Source organism: Myotis myotis, unplaced genomic scaffold (genome assembly GCF_014108235.1).
Source record: "Myotis myotis isolate mMyoMyo1 unplaced genomic scaffold, mMyoMyo1.p scaffold_m19_p_18, whole genome shotgun sequence".
In the NCBI taxonomy this organism is placed as follows: domain Eukaryota; kingdom Metazoa; phylum Chordata; class Mammalia; order Chiroptera; family Vespertilionidae; genus Myotis; species Myotis myotis.
The window spans coordinates 11,927,148-11,949,267 of record NW_023416322.1 but is presented as its reverse complement, the minus strand read 5'-3'; positions in this window follow the sequence as shown (position 1 = coordinate 11,949,267).

The following is a 22,120-nucleotide window of genomic DNA, read 5'->3' as shown; positions in this document are numbered from 1 at the left end:
ACATCTGCTCAAATGGTTGTCTATTTAGACCAGTCACGAAAACGTCTGTTTTCGCTGGTGGGATGCGGAAGCAGCAGTGGTGAAGTGCTTGAACTAAAATGAGAAAAAGGAGCGTGCAGCCCATCTGTTCTCCTGAAGCGGTACGGCCTTAGCCAGCCGTCTCTCCATATCGAGGCTCCGTTCTTCCCCGTGTAAAACAAGCAAAGCCCTTCCCACGTCCATGATGAGGGTCATGGTCATGGACTCCTGGCACACTGCACAAGAAGGCTTAAGATAAATGCAAGCTACCAGAGTGAATCATTTCAACAGGCCCCAGGGAAGAAGCAAGATGGTAAATAACTGTCAAAATTGCTAAGCAGTTCAGGCAGATGAGGAGCAGGAATCCCCTGAAAGTCAGGTCAAGTGCAAGGGGAGAGGGTGGAAGAGAAAGGAAGTGGGTGTAGGGGGATGCTCGCTGCTCTGAGACCAAATGCTAAGGAGCTAAGGATGGTAACGTTTGGAAACCTTGCCTTTGTCCTGGGAGGACTTGAGGAGCAAAACTGATTAGCTGTAGAATATCATTTAAATCTCCTCGTAAAGCAAATCCGAGTCTTTAATCATTATCTCTCAAACCACCAAAGAGCTCCAGACACACACAGCCTCACTGAGAGACTTGTCAAGACCGAAACAGTAATTCACAAATTCACTAAAATTCCCTGCTCCACCGAGCAGTATGACAGCGCCAGCGACCGTGGTAACATTTCTATTCAAACTGGCTTTGGAGCCGAAGCTATAAATATCCTTGCAATATTTCCTACTTCAGAACATAAAGACAGCTTTACAGCACTGATAAAATAGAAATTACTTTCTCTCTGAGGTCTTGCTGGAATTTTAATGTCTGTTTTGCAATAAAGCAGCTCCTACACAATTTGATTTGAGGGAAAGAAAACAAACGGCCTAATTTAGTTACAATAACGACTCTGCTTGTATTGTTTGCCCTACTTGCTTCCCTGTCTGCTGGGCTGTTCAAGTTTGTAGCAGGGAGCAGAGGGGATGATGTTTATGAGAATATTGAAATGGTTTCTTTATTATTTAAAGATACATTGTCCCCCATCCCTCCTCGCCACAGAGCAACCAAAAAATTTTTTTTGCAAAGCAGAAATAGAGAGAAGAAAATAAAGTTTACAGCCCTTAATAGCACTTTGTGAAAATTGCTTGTTGGAACTGTAAAGCTGTTGACCAAAGATGACACGAATTTAAAAGGCTTTTGAAACGTAAACGATCATAGCAGCTTTAATTATTCCATATGTTGCCCCAGTTCTAGTTAGTGCCTTCAGAGCTGAGCGTAGCATCTTTTTTTTTTTTTTTCTTAAATCCATATACACTCCTCTCCTTTGTAGATTACATAATGTAGCGAGAGAGAGAAAGAGAGAACTTTGTGTTTGCACTGCATGCTGAAGGCATAGGAAAGTCGAGTTAAGAACAGAAGCTAAGGATGGAGCAGGCTTTCTGGGGGCAAGAATTAAGTGATTAAAGGGAGGCGGGATTTGATTACTGATTAGGGTTGTAATTAACCCAAGCTCAGACTTCTTGGCAGAGGGTTAGGGTTCAAATTAGTGATAGGTTTTGGGTTCCCATCCATTTCTCTTTGCATTGAAAAAGGATTTCTCCCTTCTTGAAAAGCACCATGACCCTCAACATCTTCCAACTGGCTTGTCAAGGGATCTCTCCTAGATCAGATGGCCCCAAGCAAACCCATGAGGCAGAAGTTCTCTTCCACCATCAATCTGCCTCCCCTCTTCCTTTACTCATCTTCCTTATGTTGGTATTTCTTGCCCCCTTGTGCCTAGAACAGACTATATTACTTTTTCCTCTTTGGATTCTCAAATTTTTTTCCATTTCCTTCCATCCAAACATTACATCTAACTGTGTCTACATCGCAATATCCTAATATACCAACAGTTCTCACCCTTATTCTAAATATCTCAATGTACCTCCTATGAAGTGTACTACATATCACAACCTATAAAATGTTTGGCTTAAAAGGAAATTAGGCACTTGTGTTCCTAGGACCCTTCAGATTTCACAAAATATCTCATCGATTGCCTAATAGGGAGGCAGCCAGTGGCTACACTCCTATGTCAGTCACAGAACCTGCACTTCTATAAAATAATATAAGGAGGACTCATGTATGTTTAAGCTGCTCTGCTGCTTTACAAAAGTTTGAAAATCACTGCTGTTGTCCCGGCCTTCATTTTTCAGAAGAGAAAACTTAGATGCAGAGAAGGGAAATGAATAACCTTTTTATTTTTTTCAGCTGAATCATGGTAGAGTGGGTACAAGAACTCAAGTAGGTTTGCTGTTACAATGATAGGGTACTAATCTCTAATGAACTAACTCGTACCTAAGTGAAAACACCTTTATGATTTATCAATGTTAGGAATAGTTCATTAAAACAAAAATAGTAACAAGTGATTGTGATGCCCTTGCCAAGGAGACATTTTTTTAAAAAAATATGTTTTATTGATTTTTTACAGAGAGGAAGGGAGAGAGATAGAGAGTTAGAAACATCAATGAGAGAGAAACATCAATCAGCTGCCTCCTGCACATCTCCTACTGGGGATATGCTCGCAACCCAGGTACATGCTCTTGACCGGAATCGAACCTGGGACCTTTCAGTCCGCAGGCCGACGCTCTATCCACTGAGCCAAACCGGTTTCGGCGCCAAGGAGACATTTTAAGAATTAAGTATTGTAGGGAAGCAGGTCTCAAAGTTTGGTCTGAGAATTCAATGGGGAGAGGACAATCTTTTCAACAAATAGTTCTGGGAAAACTGGATATCCTCATGAAAAGAGTGAAATGGGAACCTTATTTTATATCTTATAAAAATTAACTCAAAATGGATCAAAGACCTAAATCTCTAAACTATAAATCTTTTAGAAGAAAACATGGGAAAAAAGTTTCCTGGCATTACATTTGGCAGTGATTTCTTGGATATGACAAGAAAAACACAGGCAAAAAACAAAATAGACAATTTAGACTTTATAAAAAGCTTAGAAATTTGTGCAGCAAAGACAATATCAACCCAAAGAATAAGAAAAAAAAATATTTTCAAATCATAAATCTGATAAGGAATTATTATTCAGAACATATAGAGAACTCCCAAAACTCAACAAAAAAAAAAGAACAACCCGCCCTAGCCAGTTTGGCTCAGTGGATAGAGCATCGGCCTGTGGACTGAAGGGTCCCAGGTTCGATCCCAGTCAAGGGCATGTACCTTGGTTGCGGGCACATCCCCAGTAGTGGGTGTGCAGGAGGCAGCTGATTGATGTTTCTCTCTCATCGATGTTTCTAACTCTCTATCCCTCTCCCTTCCTCTCTGTAAAAAATCAATAAAATATATTAAAAAAAAAAAAAGAACAACCCGATTAAAAGATGGGCCAAGGACTTGAATAGACATTTCTCCAAAGAAGATAAACAAATAACCAGTAAGTATAGAAAAGATGCTCAACGTCACTAATCCTTAGGGAAATGCAAATCAGAACTACATGAGATACCACGTCACACCCAATAGGATGACTACTATTTCTTTAAAAAAAAAACACAGAAAATAACAAATGTTGACAATTATGCATAAAAATTGGAACCGCTTGGCACTGTTGATGGGAATGGAAAGTGAAACAGCTGCTGTGGAAAACAGTATGGATAACGTATTATCCAGGAATCCCACTTCTGGGTGTGTACTCAAAATCAATGAAAGTAGAGTCGCAAGGAGATATTTGCACACTCATGGGATGTCTCCCGAAGCTTGGAAATAGGGAAAACACAGCCCGTTAGGAGAGCAGACTGTTAGGCCGGGCACAGTGGGTCAGAGCTGCGGGTCTGGGTCAGCACTGGGCTGATGGCAGCTTCATCAGAGGCTTTAATCAAACTCATGCAAAGAGTCTGCCAACCGGAAGGGGAGGGAGTTTGGTAAGAACTAGATGGGACGACATCCAAAAGGCAAGTCCTGGCAGTTCCCATTTCAGGGAGAATGCTGTGTGATACTGTGATCATAAAGCCCTAGGATGGAGATTAGAAGGTGTTTTTTCCAGTCTTGGTTTTATCAGTCAAGAATTTTGAGACTATTAAATATGTTATTCACAGAAGGTGTTAGATTTCTTTTATATGCACTGGGTGGTGAAATAGAAAGACCAGTGGACTAGGAATATTATGGAATACACATCAAGCGTTAGGCAATGTTCCTAACACATGGGGAATGCTCCATTGCCGGTATTTTAGTATTTATTCTTGCATTCATATTAGTATAGAATATCTGATGCCGGAAAAATTATGTATTGCTTTGAGGCCTAGCTTACTCATTTCTAAACTGAGAATTGCTGTGCTTCCTAGTGCATCCACCAAGGCTTGTGAGGTACAGTGAAAATAGAATAGGATTCGGGAGTCAAGATGCCTGTGTTTCGTTCTAGCAAGAACAACTAAAAACCAGATGACCTTGGGAAAGGTCATCTCTGGCCAGTCCCTTAGTTTCCTCACCTGTAAGACAAATAGTCTCCCAGGTTCTATCCAGCACTGATATTCCTTGTCCACAGCCTCCTATGATCCCACAAGGGTGAAAACTCTTTTCTAGATTACTTATTATATTCAGGGTAGAGCTGGGCCTAGAACAGGGGTGGGCAAACTTTTTGACTCGAGGGCCACAATGGGTTCTTAAACTGGACCGGAGGGCCAGAACAAAAGCATGGATGGAGTGTTTGTGTGAATTAATATAAATTCAAACTAAACATCATTACATAAAAGGGTACGGTCTTTTTTTTTTTTTTTAGTTTTATTCATTTCAAACGGGCTGGGTCCAGCCCGCGGGCCGTAGTTTGCCCACGGCTGGCCTAGAACCTAAGTCTTCCAGTTTCTGAATGCATAAATAGATTGTTCTGGGTAATGAGGTGTTCCAAGGTAGCCTGAACACTTGAAAAATTCCATCTCAGTGATTCATTTTTAAAGACCAAATATTGAAGACATGAGTTCTGTATAACTTTTAAGAAAGATGGAAGGCTTTAAAAAAAAAAAAAATAAAGATGAAGGGAGACACTGTCTACTGAGGACCAGCTGAGCTGTCTGGCAAAAATTCAAATACTTCCTAGTTCCAATGGGTGGGAAATGCCACAACAACATTCGTCCTGGTGTCATTTTCGTAGTTCCAGTCCCAACAGCAATCAAGAAGTGCAGAGGAGTGTGGCAACAATGAAAACAAGAAATTAATCAATTGCTCCCTAACTGTACTGAATGGGGGAACAACATGACCAAAGCTATGGCAGGATGATAAAACCAGAGATGTAATGTCGGCTCTAGGTTTTAATCCATTTTATTAAAACAGGAATGAAAATTGTTATCTAAAAAATAAAACCATACCTTTTCTTTGGAAAGCTCAAATAATTTTTGGGTTTTTATCCAAATCATTTGAAACAAAATTTACGTCTGCATTCATCATCTATATCAACAATGAATCAATCTTTTATTATTATTATTGAATGTTTCTTCCCTCTTTACCATGGTAATGGCCAGTTTCTGCCCAGTTGATCAGATCAACCAGCCTATTGATTTGATTTGGTCATTGAAATGGTCCCTGGATTAGGTAATTTTATATTTTTCATCATATGAATGAAAAATCATACTCACCTAGTGTTTCTTAAAAATATGGTCAGTATTCTTCCTGCATTAACAGCACAAGTAGTGCTTGTGTTAAACAGAGATCCTAGGGTCCTGATTCTAAATCGGAGTTCCTGAGGGTGGGGATTACAGAACTCCATTAACAAACCAGTACCATCTTTGAAGTCCTCCCCCAGCCAAAACTTAATGTAATGTGATGCTGTGGACTCTTTCTTCCTTCTTGCAGCTCAGGGATACTGAAATTTCCTCCTCCCTCCAACGCCTTTGTGCCTTCTTTTTCAATCACTCCTTCACTTCCTCTGGTTCTCAAACTGTAGGACACCTTCCTTGGTTGACAATCTGACAGCGATTAAATCCAAAAGGGAAAGGGTAGCTCTTGTCCCCAAATCAGGGCACTGTTAAGAAACAAAAGAAGCGTATGTGCTAGCCAGGCAAAAGCTGATGCTGTCCACTGCATCTCTGTGTTCACTGAGATCCGTGCAGTCAAGGACCATTTCTCATTAGTTCTAAATCCTCAACCTTTCATGTGTTGCTTACAACTTAGGAGTCATACATTCAATTGCTGGTGGATTAATGGAGGAATACATTGAATAAATAAATGCACAACTCTAATAATAGGGTTCATAAGCATTAACTTTGCTATTGAAATAGCCTCTTAGTCCTAGCTTTTTCTAATCCATCCTAAGAACAATCTTCAAAAACTTTACATTAATCAACTTTAATCTTCTGCTTAGAAACATTAAATGGCTCTTGATGTAAATGCATGCCATTGGAATTCAAGCACCTCTTTCATGTGTTCTGGATCTATCTTTTCACCATCAGCTCCTTATCCTTCACAGCTCCTAATCCTTTGTACTAGAGCTAAATGACACCATTCTTCCTTCTATAAAAATGTGTAGACATCTGTCTATGTAAATTCCGCAAACACAAATAACTTCCCCAAATTTATCTTTGACAGAAAAATAGTCTTACTGATCTTATTGATCATTCCACTTTTATTTTAGACGCTACCCTCTACAATCAACAGTTATTTATTGAGTTCCTTCTAAGTAGAAGTCACTAAGTTTGGGATTGCAAACAGAAATAAAGATTTGCCCTTTGTCCTTCATGACCCCTGAGTTAGAAATAGCTTCATTGGGCAAACCTACCCCTTCGGCTTTTATCTCAGGGTGTTGCTCATCTGTGGTTAAACTTCACACATCCTAATCTGTATTATTATAATTTTTTATTGGAGCATACCTTAATCCTATGAACGGCCTGTAAGCTTTTTCATGAGGTAGATCTAGCTCTCAGACTGTTCACAGTAGTTGCTCAATAAACACTTGCTGCCTGAGATTGGATTTAATCTATCCCAATCTCTTTGTTTGAGAGATGAAGAGCACAAAGGCCAGAGAGTAAAGGAACTATTCAAGGTCAAATATCTAGTTAATAGCATAGCCAGAAATAATATTTCTATTTCCTTGACATGCTTTCATTTAAGTTCAAACCTTAGTGTTGGAGACTAGTCCTGATTTTCTGCTTCAATATTTGTGCCTTTCACATTGCATGTTTGTTTGTTTCATTTCCATCCCCTCTATGTATAGAAGCAAACAGTGCTATTTTACTTTCTCGTCATGCTAATTATTTTTCTTTCCCATGTTGATTTCCATGTTTTTCAATGTACTTCCTTCATTTTTGTCACACATCATGATTTTGTACACAAAATACGAATATTGTCTGTGTATTCCCAGCCTCCTTTTTGATCATGTCCAGGTAATTGCGGGTCTTTTGCCAGCAGCAGCAGCACATGGAACAAATGTGTAAGGGGACAAATGTAAGGGTTTCAACATTCCTGTTCTGGATTGTAACTGCTAGTGAACCCATCATCATACAAATATTACCTGTATTTTTTTTTCCTCTAAGTGCATTCCCTATATAAGCTCGCATTCAGCTAGATATCTGCCCAGTCTCACAGCCTGTAATTTACTCTCATTGTCTTGGTGTGTTACTACAGGGAAAGGCTTAGTTCCACCTCCGGACTTCATTGTGTGCCATTTTCAAAACAATTCCTTAAAAAATAGCATAAGCTACATTGCAGTATCAATATCCTAGAGGTTTTTCCGTTGTTGCTATAACTGAAGGGAAAAACATTGCTTTTACTTTCCCTTTTGTTGCTTGTCTTTTGCCAGTACTTAATATTAACGAAGCCTTTTCCCTTGTCTACTCCATGCTTAATAAGCTCTATAAAATCCTTTAGAAAACTGACAAGATCGTCAAAAACTTTTATAAAAAGTATACCCATTGGCTTTCTATGTTAATAATATGTATCAAGCTCCTCAAACAGCTCCATTAGGTAAATGAGAGATGATTTTTTTTTTCAGAATCACAATAGGAAACGTGCTTCAGTATGCCTTCCTCATAACTATAGAAATCTTCTAGCTACCTAAGGTGAACAGTCCAGGTGCGGTCCCCTAAAAAGTATCTAACACAGTGCCTGGGACAAGGCAGTGCTAACAGTTGTCTCTTTCTTCCCTCTGTAACTCAGGTTAGGATGGGTGCCGTTGGTGCCAGGAGAGACAGGAAACTCCAGGACTTGGGATCTTCACTTGTGCTAATGGGCCATTTCTCTTCTCCATTTTCTCATTTGTAAACCAGGTGCTTGCAATCAGTTGTCTCAAAGGCTCATTTTAGCATGTTTTTACCAAAGATTCTAAAACCTGTATTGGCCCACAGTTTCGCACTCAATGTTCATTTTTCAAAACATTTGCTAGTCTGAGATCTTTCCCTCGTCTCCTTCATAGTTAACGCTCGACATCTGGCACATTTATTATAAATTCATTGTGTGACTACCTCTCTATAGAAAAAGATAAATTGGAGTTTGGCTATCTTTTCGAACAAAAGACAAGGTGAACAAATACCCCTTCTCATAATTCCTGAATATATTTTTTATTTTTTGCTCCTTTTCCCCCCTCTTTTCATACTTTTGTTTCTATTTTTTCTTTTGTGTTTTTGTTCTCTCTCTTCCCTTCCCTCTCTGCCTTTCCCTCCCTCCCTCCTTCCCTCCCTCCTCTTCCTCCCTCCCCTTCCTTCCTTCCTTCCTTCCTTCCTTCCTTCCTTCCTTCCTTCCTTCCTTCCTTCCTTCCTTCCTTCCTTCCTTCCTTCCTCTCTCTCTCTCTCTCTCTCTCTCTCTCCATGGCTTTCTGCTTTTTAGATCTATACTTACAGGATATCAGAATTACAAAGACATTTTAGAGGTATATGTTATAGTGGAAAGAGAATCACATTTTTAATTCCTAAGTCATACACTGTGAGCCTTTAGGAATACTACCTAACTTCTCTGGTTCTCCACCTGTAAAAGGAAGCTTATAATACTAAACACTTTTCTGCAGCCGACACAAGCAATGGTGTAACGCACACTGCAAACGTTTCTACCCAAATGCTGGTTATATTACGATACAGTCCTCTGGTCTTCTCATTGGCTCGGCGGTCCCTTGGAGACTGGTGCTTAAACTCATTTTTGAATTCTGGTTCGCACCAGACACGTTGCAGCTTTAAAGGAATGGCCGGCATAAGCGTTCCTGTTTCCACATGGGCTGTCTTTCCCTTTTTAAAGCACAATGACTGTGCTCTGACAAAGGCCTCTCTCCTGTGACAGCCACTTGCCGGGGGTTTTGTCTGAGTGCCTGTTCGAGCAGAACGTGTGATTTACTGTTTGTTGCGAAGGTGAAAGAGATTTTGACAAGTGGAGAAATGGAGAAAGTCGGAGCTTTGTTCATTAACATGCAGTCCTCTTTGTACGTATGTAAGGGGCGGGAGACGAAGTAGGGAGGGTTAGACATATGAGTTCCAAACTTGAAGACTAATTGATTATGGAAACAGGTCTGTGTCTGGCAGAAACACATGGCACTCTGGTCCTCGGCCCTCAGTGTTTGGGAGGCAGGCTTCATTTAATTGGTAAATCATCTGTCTTGCATTGTCCTCCACCAGCATTATCTAGGAAGCAGCTGCCTACCTTGGCTAATTTAAACAAGATTTAGCAGGATAGCCTCCTGTCCCTCCTGCCAGGGCATTCACAGGATCAAATTAATGTTGATTGGCATTCCCCACCCAGCCATCAGTGATTCACAGAGAAGATTCTGTTACTGATCTACGCCAGGAGGAGTTAAATGAGGATATCTTTATTGCCTGCTTTTCATTGGAGAGGATTTGGCCCATTCTCCGTTTTCTAATTTTCTTTATTTGTCCGCAAGATTTACTGTGTGAGCAGCTGTCACGCATGCAGGTGGGGACTCCTCAAAGCATCCTGGGCAAATACCTGCGATTCCAGGCCACTTTCCTGGTTTACCTTTCTCTTTTCCTAAAAGGGCAACCAACCCTCTAGATGACTGGGAAAATTATTAGCACATGAGTGGTATAATATCAGCTGTAGTCTTCTACACTTAAGCTTTAAAAATAATAAATTAAAACCGTGTTGAGAGAAGAAAGACTGAAATAGAGTCTAAGAATTACAAAAAAAAATAGAGGAGAGAAAGGAATAGAATGAGGATTAGAATCTAAGTAAAAAAAAAAAGTAGCTGAAGCCCTAGCTCAGTGGTTCTCAACCTTGGCTGCACATTAGAATCACCTGGGAATCTTTTTAAAATCCTGATTTCTGGGCCTCATCCTCCGGAAATTCTGTTTCTTTGTTACTAATGTTGTGGCACCACCACTGCCCTAGCTGGTTTGGCTCAGTGGATAGAGCGTCGGCCTGTGGACTGAAGGGTCCCAGGTTTGATTCTTGGTCAAGGATACATGCTTGGGCTGCAGGCTTGGTCCCTAGGGTGGGGCATGCAGGAGGCATCCGATCAATGATTTTCTCACATCATTGATTTTTCTATCTCTCTCTCCCTCTCCCTTCCCCTCTGAAATCAGTAAAAATATATTTTTTAAAAAGTAGCTGAGGATTCAGGTACAAATGTCACTACAATGTCTTGCTCAAGGTCTAGATTATTTCCACAATTAGTTTGCTTTCTGTAGACACATCTAGATACTGATTCCTAAGAGTGCACTCCGTGGCCCATGTACCTATCACCCAGTCACCTAGAGGGTTAGTTGCTGTTTTGAAAAAGACAAAAGTAAACCAGGCAAGTGGCCTGAAATTGTGGGAATTTACCCAGGATGCTTTGAGGAGTCCCCACCTGTGTGTGTGTGTGACAGCTGCTCACACAATGAATTAAGTACTTCCCCTCATTTTTTTCATGTCTAAACATCATCCCTTTCTTTATAGAAGTTAACACACCATGAATGTGGTATATAGGCATCACATCATGTTTTTAACTTTAACTTCATGTGCATTTATCAATAAAATTATATAGTATCGCACTGTATTTTTATTTTTAAAAGTTATACACTAAATATCCTTCTGCAACTTGCTTTTTCTGTCAATGTTAATGATTACCATATGTGTATTATTGTACTTAATTATGTTTTATCTCTTCTAATTACTGCGTAATATGTTACAAACCACTGTATCCTTTCTTCCCCTAGTGGACATTTGACTTTTCCTATATTTTTGTTTTTGCTGTATGTAACTACAGTGCTTCACTGAATATCTCTGAAGACCTCTGTGTTCTTGCCCACGTCTTTTTGATTAGTCAAATAAGCCTGTTATTAACCATTTTGTCATAACCTGAATCTGGATCTCAAGACTTCTAGAGACCACTCTGGAAATCAACCTGAATTTCCAAGGCAACATGTTCACAAAGCTCCCAATGCATGGCCTGTTGCAATGATATTACTTAATACAAAGCCAATGTCAAAATCAACAAAAATAGGAAGTGTCCTAAGGGAAGTTGATGTAGAGTTGAAAATGAGAAGGAAATATCTATGTCAGTGGTTCTCAACCTGTGGGTTGCGACCTGTTTGGGGGTCGAATGACCCTTTTACAGGGGCCGCCTAAGACCATTGGAAAACAGATATATAATTCCATATTGTTTTGTGATTAATCACTATGCTTTAATTATGTTCAATTTGTAACAATGAAATTGGGGGTCACTGCAACATGAGGAACTGTATTAAAGGGTCGCGGCATTAGGAGGGTTGAGAACCACTGATCTATATGAAGGTGAAATTGTCTGGTGAAGCGATATAAAAAATTCACAGGTATGATAATATTTTAGTTTAAACTTTGAAAATAGGCAGATTTTCACATGAAGAAACAAAAAACAAAATTCCTGATCTAAAAAACACGCCAGGTGATTAAAGCTGTGGCAACAGGATGTAAAAATGGAGCTGGGCCAAATTTGGTTTAAGACCAAAGAGAAGTGCATAGAAGATGGTTAAAAATTGTTTTCATTTAAAAAGCAACAACGTATTTTCAAGAAACATTTTATTACCCGCATCTTCAGTCTATTAAAGAACATGGAGAGGTTGAGAGAAATTGAAAGGACCTATGTAGAGAGAGGATTTGTTGAAGTGCTCCCTCTCCCACGCTGTTCCCACAATGAAGTAGGTATCAGGAGTGCCTAGTCCTTACATCAAGACTAGTGGCAACCTCAAAGATGTATTAGTCATGTGTTTTTATTTTTATTCTTTGACATCTTGGGGCCCAGCTAACAACTGGAGGGACTGTCCCCCTCCCAATGATAGCTAGTTTCTAGAGATAGCAAACAACTCACCTGGCAACTGCCTTTCATACGTAAATCTCCACCAATTCAGAGCTTAGTCCCTGAACTGCCTTCCTCACCAGGCTTTCATATTCTAGTCCAGGATTCCCCTGCCCTACTCACCACAGTGCCAGGTACCAGTCAGCTAGGGCAAACTCTATACCCCAGAGCCCACTTAAGTTATTCAAACTAGCTGACTCAAAGCCTGCTTGCTCTGCCTGGCCCATTCCCTCCAGCAGAAACCACAAAAAAGCTCCCCCACCCACTTTTCCCCTCACTCCCTCTGCCTCTTGACTGACCCTGGTGCTTCCCCATATGGTACCACCTGGCATCCTGTGCCTCCTGTTTCTAATGATCTAGTGATGATAACAGATTTCTTCATAACGGTCATTTCCATGTCTTCAGGTCTTCCCATACCTGGTTAAAACAAATCCCAGGTTCCCTTAAAACAGAAGAGCATTTGGAAACTTGGTGTGGCTGTAAAATGTAAATGGTAAGAGACTGGATGAGGCAGCCTGTGATAGCTGCTTTTGGGAAGTCACTGTGCCATTCAGGATCTCCAAAAATCCAATGCCAGGGTGGGATAATAAGTGCTAGATATTTATTGGGAGAACCCCTGTGAAGGATAAAGGAAGAGGAAGCAGGGACAACCTTCCACCATGATGTAGGCCTAATGCCAGTGAACGGAAAGAGAGGAGGAAAATTAAGAAGAAAGAACTTCAGGTAGCTGCTTAGTCCTGAAGACTCAGCTGGACTGATGGAGAGTCACTGAGCTGAAGTGACTTCATTGGAAGAATCCGTACCAGGCAGTACTGGGTGTTACTTAGTACCCTTGCATGCTCAGTCACTGTGTAGAGGACTGTCAGGAGACTGTGGCCTTGGATAAAGGACTTGATTGATCTGAAGTTCCGCTGTGCTCTTCACAGCAGTTTATCTTAAGGAAGATCTGAGTGGAATACATCAGATCGGAGATGGCCCACCTTGGGTGTTGCTCAGGAACCAGACATGGCCACATAAGTGATATGTGATACTGCCTGGGAGACTCCTGGAGGTGCAATAAGCTCTCTGCAGTAAAAGACTGAAAGTGTACCTCTGGGTGCTCAAGGGCTGAGGGAGGAATGATAATTGACCAACAAGGAGAGTTTGACTGTGTCAAGGGAAGTGTCCATGAGAGACCCTCAGTGTTATAGTGAGAGGAAGTATATTAAAAACTTCCCCAAGGCATTCCACAGAAGAAAGAAATTGGTAAGTGTATATTACACACACACACACACACACACACACACACACACACACACACACACACATCTGCTAAGGCCAGAAAGCACCAAAGCTACCTTTCCATAATACCAGTCCAGTAAGACTTTTCCTGTTCCCTTATCATTCTTTCCTCCACCAGCCCTAATTCTGGAGATATCATAAACCTCAGTTAGTGTCTTGGAGAAGGAGAGACTACAGGACAAGGCAGAGAAACAAGGAATAAATATAAGCGGGTCACATCTCTTTCACTCTGTAGAAGTCTCACTTGCAGTAGCTTAAAAACACATACAGCATACTCCTTGAGAGGAGTCTAAAATTTAAGAATTTCCCCATCTAATGTATTTCCAGTGATATTTTAGTCACCAATGATGTCTTCATCTTTGTGATATTATAAGAAATATTGCAGTGTATTATGATGTCTCATCTGTCTTTCCTGCCCAATGAGGGCAATCATCATCTCTCTCTTATTTATAAGTTTATTCCTAGATCTAAGCAGAGTCCCTAGCATATAGAAATCACTCAGTATATACCTAGTGAGTGAATACAGGGGAATAGTCACTCAAAAATTCTTTTATTACTCGAGAGAAAACCAAAAATGTAAGAACAAACTGTATGGTATAGCCGACAATTAGGGAAATGTGGCTGTGGGTTTCTCAAAGAAAACAAGTGACTTAGAAGCATACCAGCCTAATCTGAACAATCTGAATATCACATTTGTACATGTGATGAAAATCATAAGCTCAGAGCAAAACTGCTGTGCTTATAAGCACCCGCCATCAGCAGATAATTTTGTACCTTATACCATAAAGAAACCCACTACAGCAGTTGGCTGATGTTCATAATTAATATCTTGTAATAACCCCAATGCCTTTATTTCTATGTGAATCTCTATGATAAAACTGCTAATAAACCTCTTTCTCAACATGAATAACAATCACATTTCCTCTGGTAAAAAGACGTGCAAGTGTATTTTCCTTCGTAAATGAGAGTTAGAGCCAATGAAGGCAACAACTCTTTTTATCTCTGTAACTCTATTGCAGTAAAATGGAAATACAGAATTCTAGCCGAATGCCATGCATTATTTCCTCCTTAAAAATCAGCTTCTTTAGTGCCACAATGAATACTAATTTATAGACTTCTTAAATATCCTCTTATAACATTTTTTTAAACATAAGATAGCTAATATCTCTGAGTTAAAACATATTAGAATAACATTACCCAAAGCTGCCACAGTAGAACAGCAGCTTCCCGGCTGAAAGATGATATTTCCTGCTGGGCTGAAAGTGAATGCAGCGTTATTAGGAAAGCCCTGCTTCTGACTTTAATGGGTGGCAACTACAACCAACAGGACTAATTGAGTTGGAGAACTGTAGTACAAATCATTTTAAGCTTGAACATCTAGTGAGGACAGCTAGTTGGTTTGTTTAGGAATTTTAACCCTTACATTTATTCCAAATTTGATTTGTTTGTTTACACAAGAATGAGTTATGCTTCAGGAAGTTGGAGAGGGGACCCTGATGATCTATGTCCACTGTGCTCCTAGGAACAGAACACTCTTACAGCACTGGGGTATGAGCTGGAGGCTGTGGGGTGAAAACAGGAAAACAGAAGGAGGAGGAGCCCCCTTAGAAATGACGACTCTAATCTCCTCTTGAATACTGATATTAGAAGAAACAAAGACAATCTGAATCCATGCCCTGATTTTGAACAGGGATATCCACCCATGAGAGCCCAGCTTTCTGTTTGAAAATAACAATTACAAGAAACTCAGAAAACTCTTTATTTGAATAGCACTTGCACTTAACAGTTTTTCAAGTACTCTCTGGGACATTTAATTTGGTCTGTTAAAACCTCTCCTTCTACCCTATCTATATATATAAAAGCCTAAGTGACCAAACAACTGGTCGACTGATTGCTATGATGCACACTGACCACCAGGGGGCAGACACTCAACGCAGGAGCTGCACCCTGGTGGTCAGTGCACTCCCACAGCCAACCTCCCAAACCTGGCCAACCTCTTGTGGTCCCTCCCCCTGGCTGGCCGGCCCCATTATTCAGCCCCGATCAGGGGGGCCAGCTGGCCAACCTCCCGTGGTCCCTCCCCACTGCTGGCCAACCTCCTTAAGTCCCTCCTCTCCTAGCCAGCTTGCCAACCTCCCATGGTCCCTCCCCTTGGCCATCCAGCTCCCCTGATCACCCCAATCACTGGCCAGGCTGAGGGACCCCACCCATGCACGAATTTTATAAGAAAGCAGTCAGAGCTATTATTTTTCCTGTTGTATAGATAGGAAACTAAGGCTTAGATGAGTATAATGATTTGCTCAAGATCACAGTTATTAATGGCGAAGGTAAGGCTAGAACTCAAATATTTTACTCCTGGCTTAATTCTGAGTTTAAATACTTCTTTGGCTGCATTATACTCGTTTGTGAATATATTACAGAATCTCACAATTTTGATTGTATATTCTTCCTATTTCCCAACTACAAGTCTTCAATCTTAAAAAGTTAAAGACTGCCTTACTGTTAATCCTATTCTCAATGTGGGGGGAAAATGGAGTAATAATCATACAGGTTATCTTAGTTTATTTCTCTTTGGAATAAATGGGCATATTTAGCTAATGTTTCTTAATAAGGAGTAGGCTAAAATGATAGCAAATAACAGTGTAACATTAATATTGGGGAAACTGAAAGAGCATGAAGCATTTGAATCAACACTTTAAGTACAGAAATATAGAGAGATGAGCTTCAGAGAACACCAGATCTGTTTCAGTAAAGAAAGGAACAATTGGAAGCCAGCTACATGCATTTACTCTGACATAGTGCTTGGAGGTACAAGGGCCATGAGGGTAGAAACTTTTTCCTTGGAAGGCCTGTGCTCCCTTCTCACCAGACAGCAGTCAGGCCTACTCCCCCTTAATCTTTCTTAAATGTGACCTTGGGGAAGAACAGGGCTGGGATTTGATAGGACACTAATGGAAAGCTGTTGCAAGCAGGAAACATTGATAAAGAAAGTTGGTTCTCCATGTCTACACAAGGTTATCTAAGTCCACTGGGTACTGGGACTTGGCTTCAAGCATGAAAATGGAAGTGAATGACTAGTGTGTGTGTTGGGGGAGGGGTAATAAGGTGAGAATGAAAATGACAGAGGACTGATAGGCCAGCAGATAGATACTGACATCACCAATGATGATGCTAGAGGGCAAAGTGAAGAGAAAAAACAGTAAGTCACTTACTGAAAACCTCAAGGAATAAAAAATGACAATACAAAGGAAGAGGGCAAGTGGTGAAGTCTGATGGCCTGGAATGCAAAGGAAGAAGAAAGAATTATTTTTGACATATTGGAGAGCAAAGAGCACACCTACCCCTTCTCAATAAATGGAGTGTGAGGACAGATGGCCTTTGAGAGAGTGGAAATTTTTCAGTTTGGCAAGAAGAAGAAACAAAAGAAGAGGTGAAGGATATAGAGAAGACAATTAATAAAGGCCATATCTTTCACAAGGCACCTTGAAAATGTTGGGGGGGGGGGCGGGGCGTGGAGAGGTCAGAGATTAGTCACATTGTGAATATACAGAGCAGTATGTTTTTGGGTAATGGTAGATGGAGGTTTGGGTGATGTATCATGTTGATGATGCCTTTCAATAGCTGTATTCAATGCACGTTAGAACCCCCTGTACAACTTTCAAACAGTATCAGTGTTTAGGATCTATCCTGAATAATTAATTTTGAATTTCAGGGTGGGAGATTGAACACTCATATTTCTTAAAAGCCCTTCAAATAATTCTCAGTAAAGCCAAGAATCGAGTGTTTTAGAAAAAGATACTATAGGTGAGCAGTTGAAAGTGTAGAGACTTACCAGGATGTTAGACATATTGGTCTTTGGTCTATTGGAGTCAGCATGGGGATGAGCTTGAAAGGCCATTTAATATCACTGACTTCTGTTTTCCCAGTGGCCCCTGGGAGGGTGGAAGGGAAGGAGATAGAGACTCAGAACCACCCATTGTGAAAGAGCACACTGTTTACAGTGAGAAGGGAAATGAGCCATATCACCCCTTTAGCGCAAAGAGAAGAATAGCAGAGACACTATTGGAAGTTATCAGTGACATATTTTTATTTTTTTAAATCTAAATTTGAAATAATTGTATTTTTTAAAAGCTAAGAAAATGGTGCATCAGTAAAATTGCAAGATACAAAGTCAACATATAAAATCAGTTGTATTTATATACACTAGGAGTGAAACATCTGGAAAACAAGTAAAGAAAACTATCCTATTTACAATAACATCAAAATAATAAAATCCTTAGGAAGAACTTTAACCAAAGAAGTGAAAGAGTTGCACATTGAAAACTTTTTGCTGAAAGAAATTGAAGAAGATACAAACAAATGGAAAGATATCCTGTGGTTATGGATCAGAAGAATTAATATTGTTCAAATGGCCACATATCCAAATGAATCTACAGATTCAGCACAATTCTCACCAAAATGCCAAAGGAATTCCTCACAGAAATAGGAAAATAATCCTAAAATTTGCATGGAACCACAAAAGACTCTAAATGGCCCAAAAGAGCACAGCCTGCCTAAAGGAGCTCTCAGTGGCCAAATCTGGGAAACTTAGCAACAAAATTAAAAAGCGATGGTAATGGATTATATCTCATAGAATAAGGTGTGAATCTATGGGTTCACAAAACAAAAAAACCAAACGAGTAAAAGAAGAAAGAAAAGAGAAGGAAGGAAAGAAAGAAGAGAGGCAGGAGGGATGGAGAAAGCAAAGCTCTTCCTCCCAGTAAATACTATCTAATAAATATAAGAGGAATAATATAATTTAAAAATTACAATTTGGCAGTTGCCATAGTAAAAATTGTTTTCAGCAAGAATCATCAATAGATGCTCAAATTTAGAGGCAAAAGCATGATGATATAGAACATTTACATGGTTTCAATGTATTTCTCACATGATGCTTACTAAGTACAAACGGAAAGGCAGTAAGAATAGAGAAACCTGGCAGTCACCACCTTAACTATGTGACCAGAGTTAACAATAGCAGTAATAATGTATTTTATTTCAATTGAGATATAATTTACATGTAATAAATTTCACTTCCTTCAGTGAATAAGTCTTCATTTTTAGAACGTCTAGCATTCTTTATTTCTTCGTATAGATTGAAGTTTCTGTCTGATATTACATTCCTTTTGCCTGAAGGAGTTCACTTAACATTTCTTGTAGTACAGGTCAACTGGTAATTTATTTCTCAATTTTTGTTTCCCTGAGAAACTCTTATTTCTCTTTCAGTTTTAAAAGATATTTTCACTAGCTATAGACTCCAGTTCTGACAGTCCCGCTCCTACACACAGCGTTTTACAGATGTCACTTAAATTGCATAATTTCTGATAAGTCTGCTGTAATTCTTATCTTTGTCCCTCTGTATGTAATACATTGTTTTCCCCTCTCTGGCTGTTTTAAAAGATCTGTGATTTGATATCTGTCATTATTTTTGGAATATTCTGTCATTATCTTTTGAGATATTTCTTCTATCTCTTCTTTCTTTCTTTTCCTCTGGGAGCCCAATTACATGTATGTCGACATTGGATGTTATTTTACAACTAGAGGCTGGTACACGAATCCGTGCATGGGTGGGATCAGGCCGGCTCACCCCAATCTGATTGGGCCAATTGGGGTGGGGCTGGCTAGGGGGAGGGGCCGTGGGTGGTTGGCCTTTGGGCCTTAAGTCTGATCGAACTCCTGGTCGAACTCCCAGATGAGGAGACAATTTGCATATTAGCCTTTTATTATATAGGATTCTTGGGGGTCTCTCTCTCCTTCTCTCCACACTTTTATTGTTATGTTTCAGTGTGGGCTATTTTGATTTAGTTACCTTCAAGCTGATGGTTTTTTCCCAGCTGTGCCAGACATACTTATGCTCCTCAACTTACTTTATGTCCCAATAGAGACCTATCATGAGTTGAAAATATTGTTAGTCAAAAATGCATTTAATACACCTAACCTACTGCACATCATAGCTGAGCCTAGCCAGTTTCTACTGAATGTGTATTGCTTCTGCATTGTCTTAAATTGAAAAAGTATAAGTGAAATCATCACAACTCTGGAATCACCTAGAGAAGTCATTCTTTATCTCTTGCCGTGATTTTTATTATTACTCTTTTAAGCATTCTGTTTGATTCCTTCTTATAGTTCTCATACGTGAGCTGAAATTCTCACGTTTGATTATACATGGTGTCCCCCTTTTCCACTTGATCCTTTAACATTAATTAGAATTATTTTAAATCCCTTTGATTGTTTCATCATTTGGGTCATATCTGTAAATGGTTCTATTGATTGCCATGGTTATTGACAACATTGTGTATTTTTTGAGTGGTCTTTTAGTGTGTGTGTGTTTAAATAATTTTGAGCTAAAAGTTAGACATTGATACAAGACTGTTGAGATTCATGTAAGTAGTATTTATGCGTGGACATGAGCATACTCTTTGCTAGACTTTGAGTTGGGGGAGTTGGGTCAAGGTTGTCAAGTGCTGACTTAGTCAAGGCTTGAGTGTTATTGTGAATAAATACTGGCTTCAAAGTCATCTAACCTTATGCTTAGATGAGGTCTATACGTAGAAATGAAGCCTTGGTTTCTGGTAGAGTTTTCCTGTGTGTGAGTGTTTGTTTTTTTGTTTTGTTTTTTATCACTTTTAACTCTAGGTTTTCCCCGTGAATCTGTACCTCAGAAAGGTTCTCTCTTCATGATCTTGCCCCTCCAGGATGTTACTGCTTACCGTCCTGGCCATGGGGCCAAAGGGACTTTCTCTGTGGTTTTGGTTCAGCTTTCATCTTGGGAAAACTCAGAGCTCCTGGGCCCCATCGATGAGCTTCCTAAGTGATCTTCCCCTACTTGGGTGTTAGAAGATCTCTCATATCTGAGCCTAGAGTGGTTTCCTGCCTTTCCCACAGATGCAGAGGGCTTTATCTAGTTCCTTCCTCTAGACTCAATTGATGCTCTGTGCTCTGGAGAGGATAGGGTTTACCGTCCTCTCCTAGGGGCTGAAGGCTGTAGGGAGAAAGATGTGGACAGGGCTCCATGCCTTTTCTGCAGCAATGGGTACTCTCTTCTCACAGGTCTTTTTGGGTCTGATACCCTGTCCCTAAACTTTCTAATAAATCCCCAGTGAGACCAATGAAGGAGCGCCTTCAAATGGTTGCAAATTGCTCTGTGTCTATGGCTCCATATTAGAAACTCTTCTTAGCAAATGGATAATTTTTTTTACCTGGAATTTCTTTGCTTGCATGGTAGCACCAACTCCCTTCTATGATCTGCTCCAAGTAAGCCAGAGCTTGCCTCCTGCTAAGAGATATGTGTTATTTTCTATATTTCTGATTAGTTGGTTGCATTGCAACCTCAACTCTCAGATGTATTCAAGAAAAGTTGTGATTTTTATAGATTATTCATCTTTTTCTTGTTGTTAAGTTGGGAGCAACATTCTTTCCAGCTTTCTACATCCTAAGTGGGAGCTCAGTATCCTAAAGTATTCTTTTTAACAAAGTTGTGTCCCTACTAAAAAAATTCTAAAACTACTGATGTTGAGAATCACAATGGGTATAAAATTGAGGTGACATATGCTCACTGAGTTTTAGAATACCACCAGTAGTTATGTCATAGGGGCTGAAAAGAGAAAATAAATGCTAGAAGAACTTTTGATAATAGCACTTTGGGATTTATTAGCTTTCTCTTAAAAGTAGCATATGGTCAACTTTGGCAAATGGTGCATGGACACTTGGAAAGTAGTATGGTTTGTAGTCATTAAAGTTCCATTTAATTTTCTGTTAGTTATATTACTTAAAAACTGTGTCTATTCTCAAATTCATGAATTGCCAAATTTTTTCACTGTATCCTTTTGATTCTAATAGTTTGACAAAAACGAACTCATCTTTATGTAAAATAAGAAATTCGGGACAATTTTATGTCCTTCAACTCACCATTATATAATCTAACATAATATAAAGTTATAAAAATAGCTATTGTTTTTGTTTTATATGACTCTTTCCTCAGAGCTTTTACTTTAGCACTTATTTCTGTTACAGTAATTAAATAAATATTTCCACTAACTTCGCTTTACATGAAACCCTTTTATCTTCTAACTTCTTTGTTGGGCACCGTTGATTCATGTATTTGTCAGCTGGGTTATGCCTTCGAATAACTTTTTCAGGAAGGATACATGAGTGCAATATTTTTTGAGCTCTTACATATATAAGAATATATTTTTGCTGCCACAACTCATAAAATTCTCTTTCATCTCCAGCCATTTTACATTGCTGGAAGTTGGAGACTTCCAAACACTTTCAGAAATAATATAAGTACTGATGAGAGAAGGGACTTTGAGGGAAGCGGTATCTTTATGCACCACAGAAGTCAGTTCCCTTCCAGCAGGAGAGACTCTCGGGCTATTTGGTTGTAGCTTGGACTCCATATCTTAAATGTAGAGGTAAATGCATGAGAGGCTAGAAACCTATTCTCATTTCTTTTTGATGGTTGTTTTATTTCACATGTCTGAATAGTTTTTTCTGTCTTGCCCAGCACACTAGAGTCAGGAATATTTCCT